The 13,739-nt window shown below is 46.0% G+C and overlaps 1 protein-coding gene and 1 pseudogene across 2 annotated transcripts in view; one reads left to right on the top strand and one right to left on the bottom strand.

Annotated features, from left to right (window-relative positions):
* LOC147737261 (uncharacterized) overlaps positions 1-13,739 on the bottom strand; it is a 365,313-nt gene that overhangs the window by 79,763 nt on the left and 271,811 nt on the right. The window lies entirely within an intron of this gene.
* Positions 1-13,739, top strand: part of LOC147737263 (uncharacterized) — a 46,855-nt pseudogene that overhangs the window by 28,001 nt on the left and 5,115 nt on the right. The gene's annotated exons all lie outside the window — the stretch shown is intronic.

The following is a 13,739-nucleotide window of genomic DNA, read 5'->3' on the forward strand; positions in this document are numbered from 1 at the left end:
CCAACACATGATTCTGTTTTCACCCTGGCATGTGCAGGTTGTCAGCTCATCTGGTTCTGTTTACTGATTATGTCAAACGCAGATCTAAATCACTTTTTAGGTCTCGCTATGGTGAACGCACGCTAAGCGCGTTCTCGCCACGAGAACTATAGCTGCCGGCTCAGCCGACAACGAGGGGAGATAAGAGCTGGCCACGCGCAGTGTTTTCCATAGGATTACGTTGGGCGCGTGAGCTTCTGCCTTAGACAGCATGGCAGAAAGAATCGGATCATGACGCGCACCTCGTGGAATGCAGGGGGAGTCTGCAGAGGGGCGAGCGGCGCTGATAAACAGGCAGGCGTCTGAATCTGCCGTGTTTGCCTCTGCTGGTCGCTGGAGCCATGCGTGTGTGGGCTGATCTGACTGAGACTGAGAGTGCGGGAGAGGCGGAGGCAGAGGAGGGCTCGAGTGAAGTTTTGTTGCAGTTTAAGTTTCCACCCGCTGTGCAGCTCACTATTTCTGCCAAAATCCCTTAACCTTTTTTGAAATCTTCCTCATTGCGTGGTCCTCGGCGTTTTTCTCATACAGATAAACTCAAAGTCACCCCGCGGTGCTGACATCATCACAAAATGCACAGATCTGCGCAGACCTAATGGGGAACATATGCCCAGTGTGCGCGAGGAGGGAAGGATGTTGTTTTAATAAACTGACTTCATCGCAACTGGCCGTGAGTGACCCTTTACCTCGGGCGGTAATGGTTGGCTCAGCTCTAGTGACTTTAGATCCCTGCGGCATGTGAACGCCCTCCCTATAATTATTAAATTGTCGATGATGCCCTGTCCTGCAGACAGTCTGCAGAGCGCCGCGTCTCTCTCTCTTGTTTCCAGTTGCTTTTCTCCGCCTAGTTATATCCGGAACTTATAGTCTTGCTTTCAAGGTTTGACATGGGAGGCATTACAGCCAGACACTTGCTGCAAAACATCATAAACAGGGTGCTGTATCTTTCAGAGATCCTATAAAAACTGAAACAATTACACTTCTCTCTCGACAGGCTGGGGAGAGCATTTGTTTCGTTGGCCCCTTGCCCGCCGTGTATTTTTTTATAACTAGACGGATGCTCTCTAAAACAACCTTCGTCCGGTGCCTCACCCCCGCCCCCAGCATGTTTCCAGTGCCCTCTAAGCAAGCGAGACAACATGGCTGTCGTGTCGTCGAGAAAATGGCCAGGTTCGATGTTCTGTCTCTGAACGGCACCCCAGGGGAGCAGACCATGCTGCGCAGCCAGAATACAGAGGGTCCGGCCAGCCCACTCCCCGCCCACACCTTTCGCACCTTACCTGAAGCAGCCACCGTACTGCAGCAGGTAGTAGGAAGCGACAGTGTTAACTCCCAGGAAACGAACAAAACCTGCACAAAAGGACCTAATAATAACAGGTCTATCAGATTATTTTTAAAGGGGGGTAGGGCTGGGAGGGGTGGGGACACAAACAACAGGCCTAATAATTCCAGTGCATTTAGATTATTTTATGGGGGGTTAACTTGTGATACCCAATTACTCATGGGTGGGATACTAGAAGGAATCTTTAGCTCCAAACCTGTTTTCTCCCGCGTAATTAATAGGGAACGTGTAATGGGGCACTTCCGCACTTGTGGAAGCACTGCTCACCAATACCACCGCTAAACATTACAGAAACCAGGTTTGGCACCTGCCACATCTATATGCCTCTGGGTACCCCTGCACAGCCCTTCTCACCCAGGGCCTCGTGAATCATGAAGTTCAGGGGCAGAAACACTTGCCCTTCACATAGCTCCTGAGCAGAAAAAAGGAAGCTGCTGAGAAGTCTGTGATATCGGGTCGCAAAGGTATGTGATGTCACTTCTGTTACCTCGTATTTTGATAAATCGTTGTCCATGCCACCGAACTCTCCCTTCCCATCTAATGATTGACTTAATGTGCTTTTCTCAGAAAATGTTCTGACATCTTTCTACTTGCATTCCCACTCATTGAACATACGTTCTCTCCTCAGACCTACATGAAATGGCAAAATATTGTTTATTACATTTTTGGAAAACTACTCGAAATTAAGGGACATTTTGCAAAATCCACTTTGCAGAATTTCATGTGCAAATGGAACAGGGGGGCACCTCGCATTCAAAAATCACGCGAGGTAGTGACAGGGTTCTATTTAAACCAGTTTTCAGCGGAAAACAATGTGCAAAATTCTGCAGTCGTGAAATTCTATCAAATGTGAATTGAATTTCATAATTTTCACGAGTGTAATAAAAATGTCAAATGTGTCTTTGCACCCTCAAACCTCACCTCCTCCAATTGAAAGTCCTTCAACACCTTTGCTGCTCACGGCCAATGCCCCTCGGATGTACATCACTGTAGGCACACCGACAGTAATGACACGTCCTCTAGTACCGTCCCACTGTCTTCTCCACTGCTGATTTCCTGGTATTTACCACCAATAATTAGAATAGCTCCATAAGTTATTTTAATTTAATTGGTGTACTTCCTTCAATTTTGAAATGCTCAACAAATACACATATACAACAAAAACACCGAAATACTACTTTAAACCACCTGCTTTAAACAGTGACTGTGGCGTCTATTAGCAGTCCGCAGCAGTTGTAATTGTTACCCTATGCTGCTGTTTCTCACCTCTGCAGGCTGATTCCCAATCCTTGTGATTAAGAAATCACACTGATGCACAAAGGTTTTTATTGGGTCCCACAGTCACAAAGGCCATTCTGAAAAGAGAAGAAACAATGTGTGCGGAAACCAGCTTGACACCTTTACTTCACCAGCTCCCCCAAACCTCTCTAAATTCACCATTCACGCACAGTTTACTATTTGAGTGCCAACATCTGCATGACGGGCACACGGTGTCTGTAAAGCACACGAGTTCACTGAAAAACCTCTCAGCATTGCTCTCAACCAGCCACACTTGCAATGAGGAACTTCTGACATGGATATGCTGGTTCAGGTTAGATTTTCCAATCAAATGCTCTAACCTGCCTAATCAGGGAACTGAGATAGTTCAGTGAACCAGGCGCCTGCTGCTGTGTTTAGCGTGCAGCATACATGTCAAAGTTCGGACCTTGGAAGGACAAATGCAGCTTTTCACCCTTGCCAGCCAATTAATATACATATATAGCATGGTATGTACAGTGCTATATGGCAGCAAATCGGCTGCAGCAAGCGCTATATACAAACAGGGTTTTATTTTCAAGGGTGAGAAGTGCAAAGTTGTACCCCTTTCAAGTATAATCCTGATGGTCAGCTTCTCCAAACGAGCGTCGGATGGAAGTCGTGTTTGTCTGTGTGCAGCAGTCACATGGAAATAGTGAGCAGTCTCTTAACTTACGGGCCTGTAAAGTCTATTGCAGACCATATAACACACAGTCAGACATTTCCAGAAAAAAGACCAGCAGCGAAAATAGTAACAATAACTTCATGTATTGTATATACTACTGGGTCAGTCCCTGAAGGCTGCATAGGCACTAATCTAGGTTGCACAGGTTCCCCATCCAAATTGTACAGGTAGCCTTTGGAAGTCACACAGTTGGCCCCTGAATACTGTGCGGACAGATCATGGAGGCTTCAAAGATGGCATGTGAAAGCGGTATGGTCAGTCCACCTTGGTGCCACTGCTCAACTCAGGGATTTACAAAAAGAACACCCATCGATCTCAGTCCGAGGCCGGGCCAACCTCGGTCGGAGTCAGGGTCCCTCTATCTCTCTCTCGCCCTCTCTCTATCCCTCTATCTCTCTCTCGCCCTCCCTTTATCTCTCTCTCGCCCTCCCTCCATCCCTCTATCTCTCTCTCGCATTCCCTCTATCCCTCTATCTCTCTCTCGCCCTCCCTCTATCTATATTTCGCCCTCCCTCTATGTATCTTTTGCCCTCACTATCTATCCTATCACCACAGCATCACTCGGCACCACCACAGCATCACTCAGGGGCACCACAACATCACTATGCGCTACCAAAATGCTTATAAGTACAACAGTAACTTACAATATTATTATTATATAATATTATTGCCAACATTGCTTAATATTTTGCAACAGCTATCATCTTGCAAATCATCTTTATACACCAATACAGGCTTTGCTAAAAATTTAATGCAACACATTGTCATATACAATGCCAATAACTCAAACTTTAATGCTGCGAGACCTATTGCATTGCAAATGCTTGTTGATTGGTCCATCCCATATGGTAGATCCTATTTTTGAATCCTCTCTTTTCTCCAGTGAGTTTGGTCAGTAACATACCAATCCCCGTACAGGAGAGAATCCACTTTAAGGCTCTATGCGTCGCCCATAAATCTCTGAAGGGAAACGGTCCAACCCTCAACAAGGCCCTGGTCAGACCATACAAGGCCTCCAGAAGACTTCGCTCTGACGAGCTCCACCTGGCAGAGGTTCGTAGAATAATGAGGGCCAGATCAGGTGGCTGCCTCTCCTCACTCAAGGCCTCCAGAAGACTTCGCTCTGAAGAGCTCCACCGGGCAGAGGTTCCTAGAATGATGAGGGCCAGATCAGGTGGCTGCCTCTCCTCACTCAAGGCCTCCAGAAGACTTTGCTCTGAAGAGCTCCACCGGGCAGTGCTTCCTAGAATGATGAGGGCCAGATCAGGTGGCTGCCTCTCCTCACTCAAGGCCTCCAGAAGACTTCGCTCTGACGAGCTCCACCTGGCAGAGGTTCGTAGAATAATGAGGGCCAGATCAGGTGGCTGCCTCTCCGCACTCAGGGCCTCCAGAAGACTTCGCTCCCACGAGCTCCACCTGGCAGAGGTTCCTAGAATAATGAGGGCCAGATCAGGTGGCTGCCTCTCCTCACTCAAGGCCTCCAGAAGACTTCGCTCTGACGAGCGCCACCTGGCAGAGGTTCGTAGAATAATGAGGGCCAGATCAGGTGGTTGCCTCTCCTCACTCAAGGCCTCCAGAAGACTTCGCTCTGAAGAGCTCCACCGGGCAGTGGTTCCTAGAATAATGAGGGCCAGATCAGGTGGTTGCCTCTTCTCATACAATTCGGCCAAGCTTTGGAATTCCCTACCACTCTCTCTCCGGAAAGAATCGAACCACCTGGCTTTCCGGAAACAGCTGAAGACCTGGCTCTTCCCCTAAGGGCCCCCCCTTTAGTCCTGCCTCTGGGTAGCCATGCGCTATATAAAAGCCTTTTTCATTTAATTTCATTTCAATCCTGCTCCCTGCCCGTACAGTTTCTTTATTATCTCCACTCTCTGTTTGTACTAAGGGTTTCAAACGAGATCTGTGTAACTTTGCAGCTTGTATAACATTTTGCCGACCACTGGTAACTATCAGCTACTCAGAGCTAGCCTTAAAATAGACGCTTCCAATGCTGAGCAAGTGCCTTATTTAGAGTTTGGAGGACAGGGGACTCCTTCCTAATGTGGTGGGTCTCCCACCTCCCATGTTTGAAGTTCTATTAACGTTAACGATGTCCAGACTGCATGAGCAGATATGCCCCAGCAATATCCTTGTCGATTCCTGGATATTGCAAGTGACCAGGGAAGCTCTATAGTAAGTACATTGGCTGGACACTTGTCATTACAAGTTCCCCAGCCTCATGAAGGTTTCTCAGAAATATGGGATATTTGATACCAAACATCTCAGCATATTAAACCTGCATTGATTGCAGTGTCCGATTTATAAAAAATTGCACACAGAGTGCCCCTTAGAGGGGTCCCCTAAGATCTACCAATCCTTAGTGTGGGCACCGACTGGCCTGAGCCAGCCTGCTACCACCAGACAGTATCCAGTCCTCATAGGGAGAGTGCCTGCGCACTTTGAGGTTGATAACAATGCCTTTCCTGGGTGGAGGTATTCACACCTCCCCCTGGTCAGGCAGAGCCATTTGTGGCAGGGATTTTTAAAGGCCTTGCCGCCTTGGTAATGCGACCCCAGCCTCTTCAGTTAGAAGGAGCAAGCGATCTTGCTGTCCTCTCCCCCTTTTAGGTGCAAGGACAGGTGGGAAACCTTAGATACAAAAGGAGATGCACCCCCCGCTCCCTCTGTCAACTCCACCCCTCAGGTGCTGGAGGCAAGGTGAAGTACACTTTGTAGTACCCACCATCTTGAAGATGATGGGACTTATCCAATCAGGGCTAGGACTGTGTCCCCTTCCCACAGGAGGTGGGCATGATAGAGGGTATAGACACCCCAGGAAAGGGGCCCATTAGCCTCTACCTGTCACTCCCTTGTAACACCCTTAAATCAAGATTTTAGGTGGCATCCCCAGACCCTGAATTTCAGTTCTTGGCGACCTAAGAAAAGCCGGGCACTGCGGCCTTCTCTGCTGGTGAGGATCTGTAGAGAACTATGGACTTGCAGCCCAGCGATCTCCAGAACCTTGGGAGGACTACCTGCCTTCGATAAAGGGCAATCTAGTTTTATGTAGTGGGATTTGGCCAGGGAGTGTCAGGACAAGCCAGCTATGTTACTCACTCTATATTTGCAGACCTTGTGTTTTTAGTCTAATCACTCTCACTAATGTGCACCGTATTTTCGGTGTCAACACTATCGGTTGAGCATTCATTCAATAAAAAGAGTTTTACAAAGTACCTGTGTCTTGGCAAGATAAGCAATGTGCTGATCATTTATTCAATGGAGTCTGTTGTTGAGCTCTGAGTTCAAGCTGCCCTTTAATGTAAACAGGGTCATTGATTTGGCTGTATCAGTATTTGCAGTTAAATTAGACAAAAACGAGTTTTAAATGCCACCTCCCTGGCATCCTGAATGGCCTCCACCCAATCGCCATCGCCAAGCATGCCTATATCCCTCTCCCACACAGCTCTCCGCGTCCCCAAGTGATCCAGGGAACTGTAGATCAACTTCCTATACATGGTTGAGATTGCTTTTTCGGTCCGGGATCAATTAGTAGCTGGTCCTCCAGTAGGGATGCATCAGGCAACTGCCCCCCTTCCCGGATGTGACTTTGAAGAGCGTGGCCTCCTGCAAATGTCAGAACTGTTTCTAGTCGCCTAATTTATACTTTTGTTGTAGGATCGTGAAGGACACAAGTGCCTGTCCCCTCCACACATCGCCCGGCCGCTTTAAGCTAATCAATCCCCATTTTGTGAAGCCCTGCAATCCTCCCACTGCACTTAAGAGATCACCATCATACAGTGGAGTAATTTCAGTCAGCTTACCTTCTCAGCCTAAATACTTGGTAGCCTCTTTCCACACCTTGACCAATGTTTGTGTCTGAGTAGGTAGGGTGCACTCATACTTTTTTCGATACAGCACCGGGGTGGGGTAACCTCTCTTGCCCATGGCCAATCTATCTACTGGGTAAGCAGGATCCTCACAGTCCACAATAAACCCAGTTGTTGACTGCCACCAGCTGCGAGGCCCAGTAATACTTGTGAATGCTCCGGACCACCAGTCCACCTTAATAAACTCCCCTCTGCAACTTACTCAGCGTGACACGCCGCCATCCCACAACAGAGCTGAAGTTCTCAGACTACCTTTTGAAAACCCTGGGGCGTCATCATTTCAAATAGGGCCACCTGGCCCAGTAAGGAGATCGGGAGTGTCCGCAAGAGTGGGGCATCCCAGTGAAGACGGTCTAATTTCGGGAGTATGTTCCTGCCTGTGCTCTCTGCCATGTAGTGCCACCCTAACTGTGCACCTAGAGAGCAGCCGCAGGGTCCCTGCCACCAGCAGGAATATTAAGGACTTCTTCCAGTTGATATTATATCCTGATCAACTGGAATATCCCATATGAGAGGTCCTGGTGAACCCAAACATGTGTAGACTGTATTATTGACACGCATGCGCACTAGAGGGGCCACATACAAGAGCTTAATAGTAGCGCCACTGGTTCAGCAAAGGAATCCCCTATTGCATATGGTACTCCATTAAGGTGTCAGAGATTTAAGCGCGTTCCCTGGTGTGGTATAAAGCACGATTGATCAGGATGAACCACTGTTGCAATTACGGTCCGCAGGCAGATCGCCAGGGTGTACTCAAGGACCTTAGTCTCAATATTAAGCGGGGAGATAGGTCTATAAGACCCACACTCAGTTGCCGGTTCGTCCTTTTTGGGATGACCGCCACCTCAGACGTTCTTTGGTCCTCCGGGAGACACCCTTATTTTCATGTACTCTGGAGGTACTCCCTGATTTTATCTCTCATGCTTTTATATAATTCTAAGCGGAGCTCATTGGACCCCGTCGCTTACTCTGTTTGCAAGGTTCCTATTGTCTTATTTATTTAGTCTACTGTCAGGTCTTGGTCTAGTGCGTCTCGGTCCTCATTCGTTAGCATTGGCAGGTCAGGTCTTTCAGGAAGTCTCTCCCAGTATTTCCATCCCCTTGTTGTCAGTGTCCTCAAGGATCCAGTTCTGTCCTTTGTCTTGTCTCTCTAACCATGCGAGTAACTCATTGGCTTTATCACCGACATCATAGAGACAATGCTGGGTCGCCAGCGCATGAGTGCCCGCTATTTTTCATTAGTGCTCTTAATGTGTGCTGCTTCAGTTGATGGTGTAATGGGAGAGAAACTGATTCCCCACTTACCCAGCGTGCCTCCATGAAAGCACATTCCCTGTCCTGAGCCTCGAACTTCCATTTACGTTCCTTCGACATTCTCCCAATCAAGGCTTGTGTCTGGCCTCAAATCACTGCCTTGAATTTACCCTATAGCACGCAAGCTGATTCAACAGGCCACCCATTCTCCTTAAAATAGAATTCTGCTCTATCTCTCATACGAGCTTTGAACGTCTTGCCTTTTAAATATCACTGCACTTCTTTGAGCTTTCGCCTGACCATTTGATGTATTCCTTTCAGGTAGTAACCCAGAGCTATAGCTATTTCTAGGTATTCCATTCTTAACAATAAATTAATTGCTTGGGCTCTCAATCTTGTGTCATATTTTATGAATATAGGTCACAGAATCCATTTTCTCACTTCTACATACATGAGACAATCAAGTAGGATGTGCATTATATCGCACTTAGTCCCCATACCGCACTTGCATATACCATCCGGGTACATCATTTCGGCCATGACTTCCCCCTCCACTCACCAGGGGATGATGCCAATTCTCATTTTTAAGATAGCCCACCTAAATCCATGGTTCGGGAGTGCTTCTAGGTAAGGATATCCTGTATCGGTTTCCCATACTTCTATCATGTTTTTTACCGATTTTTTTGTTTCTTAGGTAGCCTAAGTCCTGTGTTCTCGAGTACTCCTTCCTTGTGCTCTAAGTGCCCCTTTTGTAAAAACTGCCTCTAAGGGGTTTTGGGTTGTACCCACATCTAGGCAACAAATTGTCTCTTTTATCTTCTTTTTTGCCTCAGCTGCCCATCTTAGATTACTATGTTGGATTACCTCGCTACACCAATGTGACACCTTTTGGGCTTCCTCTAGAGATTGGCGTTTCCAAAATCTTGCCACCGCCATTCTGGCCTGGGTATTCCACCCTATCAATCCTGTTTCGAGTCTCATTGCCTGTAACATGGCTGACATTGGCAAGGACAATAGTGTTTTTACAGCTTTACCTTCCTCCCGATTCCAATCCCCTTTACCACTAAAGAATAGGACCTCTGCACCATATAATACTTGTGGGGGAACCATGGCTGTGAAAGCTTTTAGCATGGGTTTGTGTGACATATCTCCATAGATTTTGTTAAATTTTTTCAGACCACAAATGGAGGAAGAGGCTTTTGCATTTTGGTTTTCTACTTGTTTGTCCCATTTTAGGGGTGATTCGAACCATAGGCCCAGATATTTATATTCTTTTACTATTTCTAATTTGGTTTTATCTAGATGCCAGCAAAAGCTCTTTGTCCTTTTACCAAAGCACATAACCTTTGTTTTGTCCATATTTACTATTAGCAATTTACTCTTACAGTATTCATTAACCCCTTCCACGCTCATGACGAGCTGGGCTCGTCATGGTGTAGCCTCCTCGCACGCTGATGATGAGCCCAGCTCGTCATGTTACATGGGTTTTTTTAAATCTCAGCATACGAGCAGAATAACAATAGCGCGCATGAGGTTAAAATCATTTAATTTCCTCTGTAGCCCCAGCTCTATCTGGTCAGTGATGACAAGATCGTCTGCATACAATAGGCATGAGACTTTCCTTCCGCTCATTCTGGGGTTAGCACTTTTCTCCACCTCCAGTACTGCCAGCAAGTCTGCTAGGAAGAATGAAAACAGTAGGGGGGCTAATACACAGCCCTGTCGTAATCCATTATCTATAGCTATTTTCCTTGTGAGTGCTCCCAGTGTATCTTTTACTGCTTGGGCCCAGTTTCCACTATGTAGTTCTTTTAATATCACTAGTAGGTCAGCTGGAATATCCTATTTAATCAGGCACTCCCAAAGTTTCCCGCGGTCCACTGGGTGGAAGGCTGCCCGGAAGAAGTCGACAAAGCAACAGAACATGTTTCCCCTTTGCTCTATTGACTTCCGGGCCAGTGCCAGGAGTGCATAACAGTGGTCCATTGTGGAATGGCCTTCCTTAAATCCTCCCTGTTCCACAGGGATAATTAGGTTTGCTTCTACCCAGTTTTTTATTTTGCCTAGCACTATTTTGGCGAAAATCTTCTCCCCAATGTCGAGTAAATTGATTAGTCTATAGTTTTTAGGACTATACATATCCCCTTTCTTGTGTATGGGCCGTATTATGGCCCCTTTCCAGGTATCGGAGAGTCTCCCGGTTTCTAGGATTATTTGGAACATATCTGCAAAGAATTTTGCCCACTAGTCTGGCTGTGTTTTAATTATCAGTGCCGGGAGGTTATCAGGGCCTGCCGCTCTTGTAAGGTTTAAACTCTTTATCGTTTTTCTAACCTCAGCGACAGAAAACTCGGGTTTCATACCTACTACCAGACCGCTCCAGTCTGTGTGCAGGTTCTCTTCCCGATCTGTTTCTGCGCTATGCAGGTCCTGTAAATATTCCTCCCAGGCAGCCTCTTCAACAATACAGTTCATTGCCCCTCGGTGGCATTCTGCTGCTGAATTCCCTAGTTTCCAGAACTGGCGTAGATTCCTTGTTTCAATCGTCTCCAGAAGTTTTAACCAACATCCTTCTTTAAATTCTCTTTTTACCCTCCTAGTTAGCATATTATACTCTCTTTTTAGGGCCACTAAAGCATTTCCACTGGCCTGATTCCCATTTTGGCCATTCCAGCGTGCCATTCTCCTGACTTCACTTTTCTTCTCCTGACATGCCCTTGTAAACCAGCCTGTTAATTTCCCTATCTTTCTTTTGCTCACTTTGGTTATGTTATTCCCCCATTTCCATCTCCTAATCCTTTTCAGAGTATTTGGACAACCTCCTCGATTTTTCTTACATACCAGTCTAGAGTTTGGCCACTAACTGTCTCTAAATCTAGATTTTGTTGCAACCTTATTAGTCTTGAGATGTATTCTTCCGTTAGTTTAGTTGTGCGGCGTCTAGGGTAATCCATCTGTTGTTTTAACACTTGAGGACAGAGTTTTAACTTCACTTCAGGAAACTCTAGGGATAGCACATTATGGTCACTCCCTTCTTTATTTGTGATGCTAAACCCCGAGACTAAGTGGAAGTTCCAGGGTGCCCAAAAACATAGTCAATAGGGCAGCTCTGTGCACCCAACTTAAAGGTTCTTTTGGCGGGACAGTCTTGAGGGCCCCTTCCGTTTAGGCAAAAGAGATTTTTAGCTCCTAGGAAGTTAACCAACTGGGTATCCTTTGAACCTAGTAAACATTCAGGGAATGTTGCCTGTGGTATGTCATACGCCGCTAGTATTTCTTGGAAACAGCAATCTACATTCTTTGTGTGTAATTTATGGTTAAAATCTCCAAGAAGTATAATGATGTCCTTACAGTACTATTCACATAAAGAAACCAGATCCTCTTTAAAAAGAGCCATTTCCTCCGCATATTGCTCCATGGAGGCCCATTGCATATACACGTTTATAATCAGTATTGGATCTAGATTTATACACTCTGATAACAGTATTCTACAAACTAGCAGCCATTTGCATTTTACAGTTATGTCCACTACTTTTTTCATAATTCTTGTAGACACCAGGGTCATTATTCCACCCGCAGGTCGCCCAAATCTATTCTTCTTTGCAAGTCGATTTAACTGGCAGAAACCATCGAAAATTAGTGTCTTGCCACATAACCAGGTCTCCTGGATACACATAATTTCTACATTTTCTCCAAATTCCTTTACTTTTTTTGTTTTTCATCATCTCCTAACCCATTTATGTTCCAGGAGACTAGTCTTATGCTATGTGGCATACCTTTTTCCTATTCAATGTCATCTAACCAACCTTCCTCCCCCTGCTCTTCCATGAATTTCTGTGGTGGGCCTGCCTGCCCTAACTCCTTGCTCCAGTTCCCCCACCACTGGTCGATATTCGAATTGTTTGCTATTATTTTGATGTTACCTAGCGTCTCGCCATCCTCATCCTCGTGCTCACATATCCTGACCTGTCTCTTTCCTAGGCCTGCGTGACATTTAAGGAAATGTTGTCCCTGCCATTCCTTCTCATGTACGCCTACCAATACTTCGTTCTCCTCTAGCAGTCGAATTCCCTCCTTCTGTAACTCATTTGCTGCTTTCTTGATCGTCTCTATCACCAAATTGGAGTACAGTATAACTCTTGTAATCTCCTTCCCTTCTCTAGCCTGTACGAACCCCACTACCCTTAGGTCGTTCGTTCCAATTGCTTTCAAGTTCTGACATTTTGCAAATCCTTACAGCAATTGTGACCTATTTAGGGGCGGTCTCTTTCCAAGTTTCTTCCCCCCTTTTCTTAGGGGCGCCGGATTTAACTGCCCTTTTGCTGTTTCCTTTTTTAATGTAGTACTATAATGTACGGATCCTTTTATGTCCCTACCCAGTGTACCTCCTTCCTTTTTCATCCCTGGTTCCTCGTTAATTGTTTGCTTCCTTTTACTTACAGTTTTTTTACCTGGGGCCCTTACTTTTTTGGATACTCTACTTCTTTGTCCACATCTATTATGCTCTGCTCTCCTTATTATCCTCATAGGCCATTTTGATATATATACTTGATGGCTCTCCTTGAGGTGGTTATCAGTTTGTAGCTGACCTTTCCCCTTAATGTCCCTATCTGGGATTGGAGTTTTATCTACAATCTTTGGCAAATGCTCCTTCCGTAAGGGCGGTTCATTGCTTTCCTCCTGTGCCTGTGTTTGTGGCTCATGGTCGGGGATTTGTCTTACCATAGCTGGCATGAGAGCCCTTATCCCCTGCAGCTCCCCCTCTATTTTGCCTAGGTAAACAATTTGATTATTTAACACCGTATTATTAGACAGGGTTACTTCTAATAGACCTTGCAGGGTCTTTTAGAGAATCAACATTAGATCCAACATAGAGACAGCAGACATTGATGATAAGTCCCGATTTAGATCTGGATTTAGCTCTTGAGTTGTATTTAGTTTGTCGACTTGCTTCAAACTGTTATCTAGGGTACCCAGCAGGCTTTTAAAGTCGTTTCTTTTCTGTCTTGTCCTGCTGCTCAAGGAAATTTCTGAAACTCTCTCCTTCCCTTCCGTGGGGATTGGGCTGTCCTGTTTTTCTGCTTTTATTTACCACTAGTTTTAAGCAGGTGGTAGATAAATGCATGTGGTTGATTTGGGGGGCGATGGGTGAAGCAGGGTAGGGAAGGGTAAAGAAATGTCTAACAAAGGGAAGAAATGTGTGTTTCCCACAGTTTGTAAAAAAACAGCATACGTCTTAGCTGCTTCTCCTGCACCC

Source organism: Lissotriton vulgaris, chromosome 1_1, assembly GCF_964263255.1.
Source record: "Lissotriton vulgaris chromosome 1_1, aLisVul1.2, whole genome shotgun sequence".
Lineage (NCBI taxonomy): Eukaryota > Metazoa > Chordata > Amphibia > Caudata > Salamandridae > Lissotriton > Lissotriton vulgaris.